This window comes from Python bivittatus, unplaced genomic scaffold (assembly GCF_059951505.1).
Source record: "Python bivittatus isolate LINGU-HERP-01145 unplaced genomic scaffold, Pbiv_v1 ctg000210_np1212, whole genome shotgun sequence".
NCBI lineage: Eukaryota > Metazoa > Chordata > Lepidosauria > Squamata > Pythonidae > Python > Python bivittatus.
In genome coordinates this window covers 20,162,917-20,175,021 of record NW_028277053.1, presented here as the reverse complement: position 1 = coordinate 20,175,021, position 12,105 = coordinate 20,162,917, and positions in this window count along the sequence as shown.

Genomic DNA, 12,105 nt, shown 5'->3' with positions numbered 1-12,105 from the left:
ACGTTATTCCACGGGCACCAGTTGTCCCGAACCCCGCTACCATCATAACTATGATTCCTGCCACAGCCACGTGTTTTACTGTCATTGATTTGTGTGCTGCTTTCTTTTCCATTCCAGTGCACCCTGAGTCGCAATACCTTTTGCCTTCACCTGGAACTCCACTCAGTATACTTGGACTCGGCTACCCCAGGGATATACGGAGTCCCCTACCCTGTTTTCGCAAATTTTGAAAGCTGATTTAGCATCTATTGTTTTACCCTGCCGGTCCGTTCTTATCCAATATGTGGATGACTTACTGGTGGCATCGGACACGGTGGACTCTTGCCGTACAGATACTTATGCCCTCCTTGCGTCACTGGCAGACCATGGCCATAAGGCATCACCAACCAAACTTCAATATTTACAATCAGAAGTGAAATACTTGGGCTATGTCATTGCCCCTGGTTCTCGCAGATTGGCCAGTGAGTGTATCCAAGCTATTTTAAACATGAAACAGCCCGCAACTGAACGCCAGGTACGTGCTCTTCTTGGGGTGTTGGGGTTTTGTCGCCCCTGGATCCCTTCTTTTGGGGAACTGACCCGTCCTTTGATCCTCCTCACTGTGAAGGAAGCCCCCACATCCGTTATCTGGACTCCCGACCTGGACGCTTTATTGATCAAAATTAAGCGGACCCTTTCCTCTGCGCCAGCCCTGGGTCTTCCGGACTATTCTAAAACTTTTTTCCTTTTCGTCCATGAGAATTGTGGGGTTGCTTCTAGTGTACTTTCTCAACTTTTGGGCCCAGCACACCGTCCGGTCGCCTATTATTCAGTCCAGCTGGATCCTGTTGCCCGCGGGGCGGTTCCCTGTCTGTGCGCTGTGGCTGCAGCTGTTGAGTTGGTAAAGTGCTCACGTGACTTGGTTTTGGGTCACCCTCTCGTTTTAAAGGTACCGCATGAGGTCGCTGCAATCCTCTTGAAGTCTCAAACACAGGCTTTCACTCATCAGCGCCTTGCCCAATATGAGGCTGAACTTTTTACCTCTAACCGTATTTCTTTTGAAAGGTGCTCTACACTGAACCCTGCTACATTGTTACCTGAATCTGATGTTTCTTTACCCCTCCACGATTGCCTTCAGGTCATCCAGGACACTGAAAACCCCCAGTCTGACCTCACTGACCAGCCCCTCCCAAACCCTGACTGCGAATATTTCACCGATGGTTCCTCCTTCCTCCACGAGGGCATCCGTGTTTCTGGAGCAGCAGTGGTTTCGTTGTATGACATTATCTGGGCCTCTCTGCTTTCTCCCTCCCATAGTGCCCAGGCTGCAGAACCTATTGCCCTTACCGAGGCTTGTCGGGCTGCTTGCACCCTTCGTGTCACTGTTTATACAGATTCAAGATATGCATTTGGAGTCTGTCATGCCACAGGAGCCCTGTGGAAACAGCGGGGCTTCCTTACTTCTTCTGGCTCCCCCATTGCTCATGCTGCATTGGTGGCTTCGCTTTTGGAAGCCGTTATGCTCTCTAAAGCCCTCGCTGTGGTGCACTGCTCGGCACATCAACGAGACAACTCCCTGATCACCAAGGGAAATGCTTTCGCAGATGCTGCAGCTAAATGGGCCGCCCTGCAGCCTCTTCCCCTTTTTGTTGCAGCAACTGAGTTTCACCTTCAATCATCTGTTCCATACGATGATTTCGTTGAAAGGGGGGAGGTGGAACAGTGGCAGGCAAAATATGAAGCGACCTTTTCTGATGGGTTTTGGAGGGTGCCAGATGGCAGACCCTTAGCCCCCAGACGACTACTACGCCTCCTTTGCCAACAGGTCCACTCAAAGGGCCATTGTGGAACTCAGGCTATAGTGGACACTGTCAGAAGAGTATGGTACGCCCCAGGGGTGTACATGGACGCCGAAAAGGTAGCACGGGCATGTCTCACATGTCAAGCCAACAATGCCTCTTCCAGACAAAGGTTACACAAAGGAGGCAGACCCTGGGCTCAAAGACCCTTTGAGAATTTGCAGCTGGACATCCAGTTACCAAAAGCAAATGGTTTTGAATATGTTCTTGTTTGCAGAGATCAGCATACACACTGGGTTGAAGCCTTTCCCTGTCGGCGTGCGACTGCACTCGAAACCGCAAGACATCTCTTGAAAGATGTGGTACCTCGATATGGGATCCCCTCCATTTTGGATATGGATCGTGGCCAACATTTTGCAGTACACGTGATCACCCATATCTTGCAAGCTTTAGGCATCACACAGGACCTACATGTCCCTTATCATCCCCAATCTTCGGGGGGGGGGGGGGAACGGGCTAACAGGGAACTTAAATCACTGTTAGGTAAATTGTGTCAGGAAACGCATTTAAAGTGGCCCCAGGTATTGCCTATTGCTTTGTTCCATTTGCGAATGCGACCTCGTAAGGATGTGGGATTGTCTCCCTTTGAATTGCTTTTTGGCAGACCACCCGATGTCTCAAAGGGTTTGGATCTCCGCTCTCTCCATTTAGAGAGGGGGGACTCTACGCTGTTTTCTTATCTTATTTCTATGTGTAGGTTTCTCTGGTCTTTGTGGACACAGAGTGCCCTTCTCCAGACTTTACCGTTGGAGGAAACCCTTCATCCCTTTGAACCAGGCAATTGGGTGTGGATTCGTTCCTTTTCCAGGAAGACGCCACTGCAACCGAAGTGGGATGGTCCGTACCAGGTCCTTCTGACAACAGAAACAGCCGTCCGGATTGCGGAGCGAAACACCTGGATCCATTGGACTCATGTCAAACCAGCAGTTCGAGATCACAGCCCTTCACCTCCACCGCCAGTGCTGCCCATCCGACTTGTTTGGGATCCGGATTCGGACACTTGGGGCTTGAAGGCATGTCTCGGCTTGTAGCATTGTGGATTCTCCTACTTGGAAGCTTCAATCAAGGTTTCCTGGCTGTTTCCGTATCCCCTTTTCCTTTTACTACTACCTGGGCTCCTCCAAATTCTCAGCGCATTCTTAACTCTGAGAATACTTTCTTACAGCTATGTAAGCAACAAGTACTGTCACAATACCGATGGCTTCCTGGATCCACAGGTGACTGTATGAGTTTTAACGGAATGGGTGATTGGATGTTCATCAGTTCTAAGCTTTATTTCTCTATTCCATGGGACCAGCCTTGTTTTTACTTCCTATGGTCCACCCCACTGAATCTCACTTTTCAGACATTGATTGATGGCTTTTGGCGAACTATTCGCACCCGGAAACAGGCCACCTCATGGAACTTTCCTGAGGTGGGACGATTGCGTGGTGACTGTCTAATAGGTTTCAATTATAGTTTTTTCTATATTAATTTTATCCGTGCTCACTCTCTAGTGTTGGGAACTCCTTCCACTGTTATACTTTTGAGGAATCACCCCCACCAGATAATGGAAGCCCCCTTACGCCGTATTTATCATGTCACTATTAATGTTTCTGCCTACAATGTTTCTATTCATGAACCTGTTTGTCTCCCATGGGCTTTACCCATGTATACTTCTTGGTTTCGTGGTCGTTCCACTCGCTCAGTTTTGGACACAATAATGGGGGGAATTGGCACGGGTGCTGGGGTTATCAACTCTATAGACATGTTCCTTGGCATAGAAAGGGGGTGCGAATATAAGCATCCAATTGGATTTGGGCCCTGACTTCAAGGAAGCCGAACCCTAACCCTAACCCTAATTTAGGAAACCTGCCTGAGAATAGGGTTTTCCCATGCGTTGTGCCCATGACCCAAAATAAGTCAGAAAGTTTAGCTTCCCATGTTCCTTTGCATAGAAAGGGGATGCGAATATAAGCATCCAGTTGGATTTGGGCCCTGACTTCAAGGAAACCGAACCCTAACCCTAACCCTAATTTAGGAAACCAGCTTGAGAATAGGGATTTCCCATGCATTGTGCCCATGATCCAAAATAAGTCAGAAAATTTAGCTTCCCATGTTCCTTTGCTTAGAAAGGGGGTGCGAATATAAGCATCCAGTTGGATTTGGGCCCTGACTTCAAGGAAGCCAAACCCTAACCCTAACCCTAATTTAGGAGACCTGCCTGAGAATAGGGTTTTCCCATGTGCTACCCCTATCCCTCACCCTAACCCTAACCCTCATCCAAACCCTCACCTGAACCCAAACCCTAACCATTACCTGAGCACCCCCCCTTTTCCTTTCTGAGACAGCCAACCTCACTGAGGCTACCCCAGAGCGAGCACCAAAGGTGACCTCACTGAGCAGGACTGAGAGCGGCGCTGGTTTCCCACTCTTTCGAGGAATGTGGCCACCAATCAGCTTGCAAGCCCGGCCGAGTTTTTAAGCTTCCTCGCCTTCCTGGGGTGGAACGGGAATACTCAGCCAATCAGTGAGCCTGCGCGGCTTTCAGGTCAGCCAATCACTTTTGCTGCTCAGTGGGGCCCAGGCCATTGCCATGGAGACGGCGGCCGACCGAACAGTGCGCGGAAGGCTCTGTGTCTGTTCCTGGCAGGCTCCACCCGGGCAGCTGTGTGGGGAGGGGGCAGGCATTGGGCCGCTGTTTTCGGCGCCCCCTGCCACACATTTTAGCCGGCGCTTTCCTGACTCCGCACCTGCGGGGACAGATGGAACTCCTCCTGAGGCAGTCCGGACTATAAGTCCCATCAGCCTGTGGGGTGGGGATCACTTCTCCAAGGAACTCTCTCCCTGGCACCCGGGAAGGGGCAAGCCAAGGGAGGCAGGCGGGCGGGCACGCCCATCACAAGGAGGGCGGAAAGCTCGAGGACTCCACTTGGCCTGCAAGAACTCGTGGACGGTTTTCGCGGCTCCACCACTATTGATGGGCCGAACCAGCTTCTTCATCTTTGCATTGCCCCTACCTGTCGCTGCCTGCATGGACCAATTTTGCCCAAGGCACTTAGCCAGATGCCGTGAACTGGTTCTGCGTGTTGGGGATGCTGAATCTGTTGTTCCCCGCTTCATGGGCTGGAGTAAAGCTGCAACGGGGGAACTTTAGGCTCAGCTGGAGGCTCCATATTTACTGCTGGCCTTTCGTTTATTTACTTGTTTTATGTCTATTCTTAAGTTTCTAGTTCTTCTACCGCCAAGGCGGCTCGTAACAGTGAAAATACCAAATTTCACCAAAAATCTAAAGTTAAAAATCAGTCATGAAATTATCAGTAGAATAATCTAACAATCCAAGCCTTGCCTGGCCCCCCCAAAGTATTTTTATTGTGTCCCTAAACCCTGCAATAGGTGAAGCTTATCGCCCCAGATATCACATTTTAGAGCCTACAGAATGAAATGACACTCCTCCTCTCTCTCTCTCAGAGGATGTGGTGCAATGTAACACTGTTTTCTGATGAGGAAGGATGGTATAGCTTGTAATGAGTGCAAGATTCTTGCAACACACAGTTCATTAAGATCAGACAGAAACTTGAGTGGAATTCGTAGGTGTCATTTCAAAACTCAGGAGCAGAGCCTGAAAAAGGAAGGGCAAGGACAGCACCTGAAATTTCATATACTCCCCCAGAAGGAATAAAGGATGAGAGAAGAGGGAATTGAAACTCAATGCCCAACTGCAACAAACAAACTCTTCCTTTCATACCTACTGGCGGGTAGCATCAGTGTGACCTAAAGAGCAAATTCCTTTGCAGGTGGTCTTCAAGTGATCCGGGCAGAGTGCAGCCCCTCCAGCAGCAACTTCCTTAGCAGGAGGAGGTTTATGGCCCTACCTTGGCCCTGGCTCTGCAGCTCCAGCAATACCTGCTGCAACGGATTCGTGGGCCTCTTGTCCTCAGACCCCATACCGTCCCCCGATTGTCAGGGTTCTCCATATCACAAACCAAGAGTCCATGAGCGCCACTTCTGAGCTTGGCTTTTATTCTCCCACAAGCCCATGGTGTTGCTCCCGGCCCTGCCTGTGGTCTCGCTGCTCTTGATCCCACAGAATAGGAGGTCTGATACCTAGGTACCCCTACCTCTGTAGTGCATGTTCCCTTTTGTTGGGGGCATTCCCTTGTGGACAGTTATTTGGCCTATCCTTTCCTATAGCGCCGAGTCCTGGAGCTTTCCAGGAGCCTGATCCCCGGGTCCGATTCGTATTTTCAGCCAACTGTCTTAATTCTGGCACAACCTAAAGCAAGTCCCCAAAGATGAGCCCTCCATCTTCAGGCGCTCGCAATCCACAACTACTCTTCCAAGAGATTCATGAGGGTGTTGATTTACAATCTGAATTTCTAGGACCCTGAGCGGCATATAAGGCACCCGGGCATCCACTGAGTTAGAAAAGCTGGCAGTGGGCAGCTGACCCCTTGGCCCAGGCCCCGAGGGGGCTGTCCGTGAAGGCCATGGAAACCGGGAGCCCTCCTCTGAATCAGCTCACTGCTCTCAGGTGGGTCGCCGCTACTGGAGCACACCCGGGGTCCCTGAGGGGAGCTGAAGGGGCCTCTGCCGCTGGCTTTCAGGTGCTCGCTCAGCTGCAGCCGCCGCAGACCATGAGGCAGAGTGGCAGCCGCACACTGGGGGCCGCTTGGGGCGCGGGCTGCACTTTCCGCAGGCAGCGCAGCAGCGGGGAGCTCACCGTCCTTTGCTCTGCGGCCTGGACAAAAGGGCACGTGAGGAGCAGCCGCCCTACTGTGAAGAACCAGGCGGGAATGAGCGGCCAGCCATGCTGGCGAGGCAGTTCAGAGCAGAACCAAAGACGGCCTTCGTGAGCCACAGGGAGCAGGGGGCCAGCCATGCCGGGCGTGGGGGGCAGAGCAGCAGCGGGAACGGGGACTGCCGTGGAACTAAGGATAGCTTTGAAGGAGCGGCAGCCACATTAGCGGCTCTGAGCGGAAAGAGGCAGCGAAGTGGCGAAGCGGGCCACCCTTCCTGCTCTGGGTCCACCTGGAGAACGCAGAGGAGACTGCTGGGCCGGACTCAGCTGGGAAAGCTACAGGCAGCGAAGCGTCACCGTCACTTTGTCCTGGCTGCAGACTTCAGAGCGGCTTGCGGCTCTGCAGGCGCGACACTCCTCTTCCTTGCTTTGAGAGCACTGCGAGCACCCCGGAGGCTCCCGTTTTGGGGACCGAGACTCCTCTCGCTGCACCCTGCATTGGGAGAAGGATTTTGATGCAAGGCGATGGTTCAGACTGTGGGATGGGTTTTTCCTTTCAGCCTGTTTGTCTTCAGGCCACCTCGGTTTTCTATGCTTATTTCGGGTTTTTTTAATTGTTGTTGTTGTTGTTTATTTGTTAGTTGTAAATCACCCAGAGTTGTGCCTTTTAAAGTGTATAAACAAACAATCAAGTTGCTTTCCCCATATAGACATAGCAGTTCCTCACATTTTTTTCATCAGTCACTATGCCACTAAGAGAGGTTGGCTGGCTAGATGGCTTAGGGACTCTTTTATGCAACTGACCTACACTTTCAACCTTTACTCACAGTTTACACATCTGAAGATCTGAAGTTAGCTATAAAATTTTAAAAATTCAGTGACAATAGCAAAAAAATACACCCACCCACAGAGGCACCTCTAGCTCTACCATCAATCCTCAAAGGCCCTCTGGAAAAGCAGAAGGGATATTTCCATATCATATCTGGTGTTTATTGACAGAAGAGCAATCCCAAAAAGACTTACGGTATGGAGCAAAGTAAGACAGAATTTGAAGTACAATTGTGTATCAATGATGAACATGTAATTGCTAAAATGTATAAACTTTTGTTGAAATTTGAAACAGGAAGAACAGGTTAAAGAATGTATGATAAAGTGGGCTAAGAATTTTGCTTATAGCATACAAATGGATCAATAGGAAAATATGTGGTTAAAAGGTCAGAACTTTTACTTTTAGGATTGATGGATAAACAGAAAAGAACCATGGAAGATTATTTCAGTATATGATTACTGTGGCGAGATTATTATATGCACGAAGATGGAAAGATTTGACATTACCCACCATGGAGGAATGGTTGGTGAAACTGGCAGAACTTGCTGAGATGGACAAAGTGACTTCTTTGATTAGAGAAAGGCCATTATTGACATTCATCGATGACTGGAAACCTCTCATGGACTTTTCGTGCGAGAAAGAAAATGACTTAGTGATTTATGGTTTTGATGATTAGAAACAATAGGTTATAGAAAGAAGGGAATTATGATGAAATTGGAGGGTAGCTTGATTAGAATTGTATATATAACTGCAGAGAGGGATATCAGAAGCCATTTCTTTATATATGCTTTCTGGGCTTTTTAAATTTTCTTTTTGTTTTCTATATCCTTTTTTCTGGGTTTTTTTTCTTTCCTTCTTTTTTCTTTTTTTCTTTTTCACACTTACTTTGCTATGTATTTTTCTTTGGATTTATTTCTTATTATCTATGTAAAATATCTTAGTTGTTGTTGTTTAGTCGTTAAGTCGTGTCCGACTCTTCGTGACCCCATGAACCATATTGCGCCAGGCCTTCCTGTCCTTCACTGCCTCCCTGAGTTTGCTCAGTTTCATGCTCATTGCTTCAGTGATGCTATCTAACCATCTCATCCTCTGCCGTCCTTTTCTCCTTTTGCCTTCAATCTTTCCCAGCATCAGGGTCTTCTCCAAAGAGATCTCTCTTCGCATTAGGTGACCAAAATATCTGAGCTTGAGCTTCATTATCGATCCTTCCAATGAGCAGTCAGGGTTGATTTCCTTTAAGATTGACTGGTTTGACCTCCTAGCAGTCCAGGGGACTCTCAAGAGTCTTCTCCAGCACCACAGTTCAAAGGCATCAATTCTTCGGCGCTCGGCCTTTTTTATGGTCCAGCTCTCACAGCCATACATTACTACTGGAAAAACCATAGCTTTGACTATGCGGATCTTTGTCGGCAAGGTGACGTCTCTGCTTTTTAATATGCTATCTAGGCTTGCCATAGCTTTCCTCCCAAGGAGCAAGCGTCTTTTAATTTCATGGCTGCAGTCTCCGTCTGCGGTGATCTTGGAGCCCAAATAAATGAAGTCTGTTACTGCTTCCATTTCTACCCCTTCTATTTGCCAGGAATTGATGGGTCCAGATGCCATGATCTTAGTTTTTTTAATGTTGAGTTTCAAGCCAGCTTTCACACTCTCCTCTTTCACCCTCATCAAGAGGCCCTTTAGTTCTTCTTCACTTTCTGCCATTAGGGTGGTATCGTCCGCATATCTGAGGTTGTTGATGATTCTCCCTGCAATCTTAATTCCGGCTTGTGATTCTTCCAGCCTGGCATTTCTCATGATGTACTCTGCATATAGGTTAAATAAGCAGGGTCACAGTATACAGCCTTGTCGTACACCTTTCCCTATTTTGAACCAATCGGTTGTTCCATGACCGGTTCTAACTGTTGCTTCTTGGCCCGCATACAGATTTCTCAGGAGACAGGTAAGGTGGTCTGGTACTCCCATCTCTTTAAGAATTTGCCACAGTTTGTTGTGATCCACACAATCAAAGGCTTTTGCATAGTCAATGAAGCAGAAGTAGATATTTTTCTGGAACTCTCGTGCTTTCTCCATGATCCAGCGAATGTTGGCGATTTGATCTCTAGTTCCTCTGCCTCTTCGAAACCCAGCTTGTACATCTGGTAGTTCTCGGTTCATGTATTGCTGAAGCCTAGCTTGTAGGATTTTGAGCATAACCTTGCTAGCATGTGAAATGAGTGCAATTGTGCGATAGTTTGAGCATTCTTTGGCGTTGCCCTTCTTTGGAATTGGAACATAAACTGACCTTTTCCAATCCTGTGGCCACTGTTGCGTTTTCCAAACTTGCTGGCATATTGAGTGCAGCACTTTAACACCATCATCTTTTAGTATTTTAAATAACTCAGCTGGAATACTGTCATCTCCACTAGCTTTGTTGTTAGCAATGCTTCCTAAGGCCCACTTGACTTCACTCTCTAGGATGTCTGGCTCAAGGTCAGTGATCACACCAGCGTGGACATCAGGGACATTAAGATCTTTCTTGTATAGTTCTTCTGTGTATTCTTGCCACCTCTTCTTAATCTCTTCTGCTTCTGTTAGGTCCCTGCCTTTTTTGTCCTTTATCATGCCCATCTTTGCACTAAACGTTCCTTTCATATCTCCAATTTTCTTGAAGAGATCTCTAATCTTCCCCATTCTATTGTTTTCCTCGATTTCTTTGCATTGTTCATTTAAGAAGGCCTTCTTATCTCTCCTTGCTATTCTCTGGAAATCTGCATTCAGTTGCTTATATCTTTCCCTTTCACCCTTGCTTTTCGCATTCCTTCTTTCCACAGCTATTTGTAAAGCCTCATCAGACAGCCATTTTGCTTTCTTGCATTTCTTTTTCTTTGGGATGGTTTTAGTTGCTGCCTCCTGTACAATGTTACGGACCTCCGTCCATAGTTCTTCAGGCACTCTGTCTACCAAATCTAATCCTCTAAATCTATTCATCACCTTCACTGTGTACTCACAAGGAATATGATCTAAGTCATACCTGAGTGGTCTAGTGGTTTTCCCTACATTCTTCAATTTAAGCCTAAATTTTGCAGTAAGAAGCTCATGATCTGAGCCACAGTCAGCTCCTGGTCTTGTTTTTGCTGTCTGTATAGAGCTTCTCCATCTTTGGCTGCAAAGTATATAATCAATCTGGTTTCGGTATTGACCATCTGGTGATGTCCATGTGTAGAGTCGTCTCTTGTGTTGTTGGAAAAGAGTGTTTGCTATGACTAGCTTGTTCTCTTGACAGAACTCTATTAGCCTTTGCCCTGCTTCATTTTGTACTCCAAGGCCAAATTTGCCTGTTATTCCGATTACTCCTTGACTTCCTACTTTAGCATTCCAATCCCCTATGATGAAAAGGACATCTTTTTTTGGTGCTAGTTCTAGAAGGTGTTGTAGGTCTTCATAGAAGCGGTCAACTTCAGCTTCTTCAGCATCAGTGGTTGGGGCATAGACTTGGATGACTGTGATATTAAATGGTTTGCCTTGGATACGCACTGAGATCATTCTGTCGTTTTTGAGGTTGTACCCCATTACTGCCTTTCCCACTCTCTTATTCACTATGAGTGCAACTCCATTTCTTCTAAGGGTTTCTTGCCCACAGTAGTAGATATAATGGTCACCCGAATTAAATTCACCCATTCCCGTCCATTTCAGTTCGCTGATTCCCAAGATGTCGATGTTCAGTCTTGTCATCTCATGCTTGACCACATCCAGCTTGCCTTGGTTCATAGATCTTACATTCCAGGTACCTATACAATATTGTTCTTTGCAGCATCGGACCTTCTTTTCGCTTCCAGATACATCCACAGCTGAACGTCCTTTCGGCTTTGGCCCAGCCGCTTCACTCTTTCTGGAGCTACTTGGAATTGCCCTCCGCTCTTCCCCAGTAGCATATTGGACACCTTCCGACCTGAGGGGCTCATCTTCCGGCGTCATATCTTTTAGCCTTTTGACATTGTCCATGGGGTTTTCTTGGCAAGGATCCTGGAGTGGGTTGCCATTTCCTTCTCCAGTGGACCACATTTTGTCAGAACTCTCTGTCATGACCTGTCCGTCTTGGGTGGCCCTGCACGGTATAGCTCATGGCTTCACTGAGTTACGCAAGCCCCTTCGCCATGACAAGCCAGTGATCCATGAAGGGGAAAATATCTTAGTTACATTGTTTTTTTTAAAAGATAGAACAATCCCCCTGGAAACAGAAATGACATAGAAAGTCAAACCAGCAGTCCATCTGCAGACCACTACCCAAGCCCAATGCCTCTCACCCCATGACCTCCAAGGAAAAAACACTGACAAGAACCCATCCACACCTATAGCATGAATGAAGGGAATCTGTACAGAGAGTCTGAAGACTAAGTCCAAAGGTGCTTTGGGAAACAGCCAGGCCATGCAAGCGCCTGGGAGAGGAAACTACTCATGGGGATCTCGGTCCTCACACATCACTCACAGCACAATCTGCCACCGGGACCAGCATCCCACGTAAGTAGACAAGGCAACTTGTGGACTGTAGCACACCCCAGAAGACAGTGGCATGGTGGCACCCATGGAATGGCAACAGCCATGTGATGGGCCACAAGGGGCACGGAGCAGATCTCTGGCTCTTCTCCAGGTGCAATCTGCTGACAAGACTGCTGGGCCAGTGTGAGCCACTGGTAATAGTGGGTGATGATATCCCAAAGTGCCCAGGTGACTAGGTACTC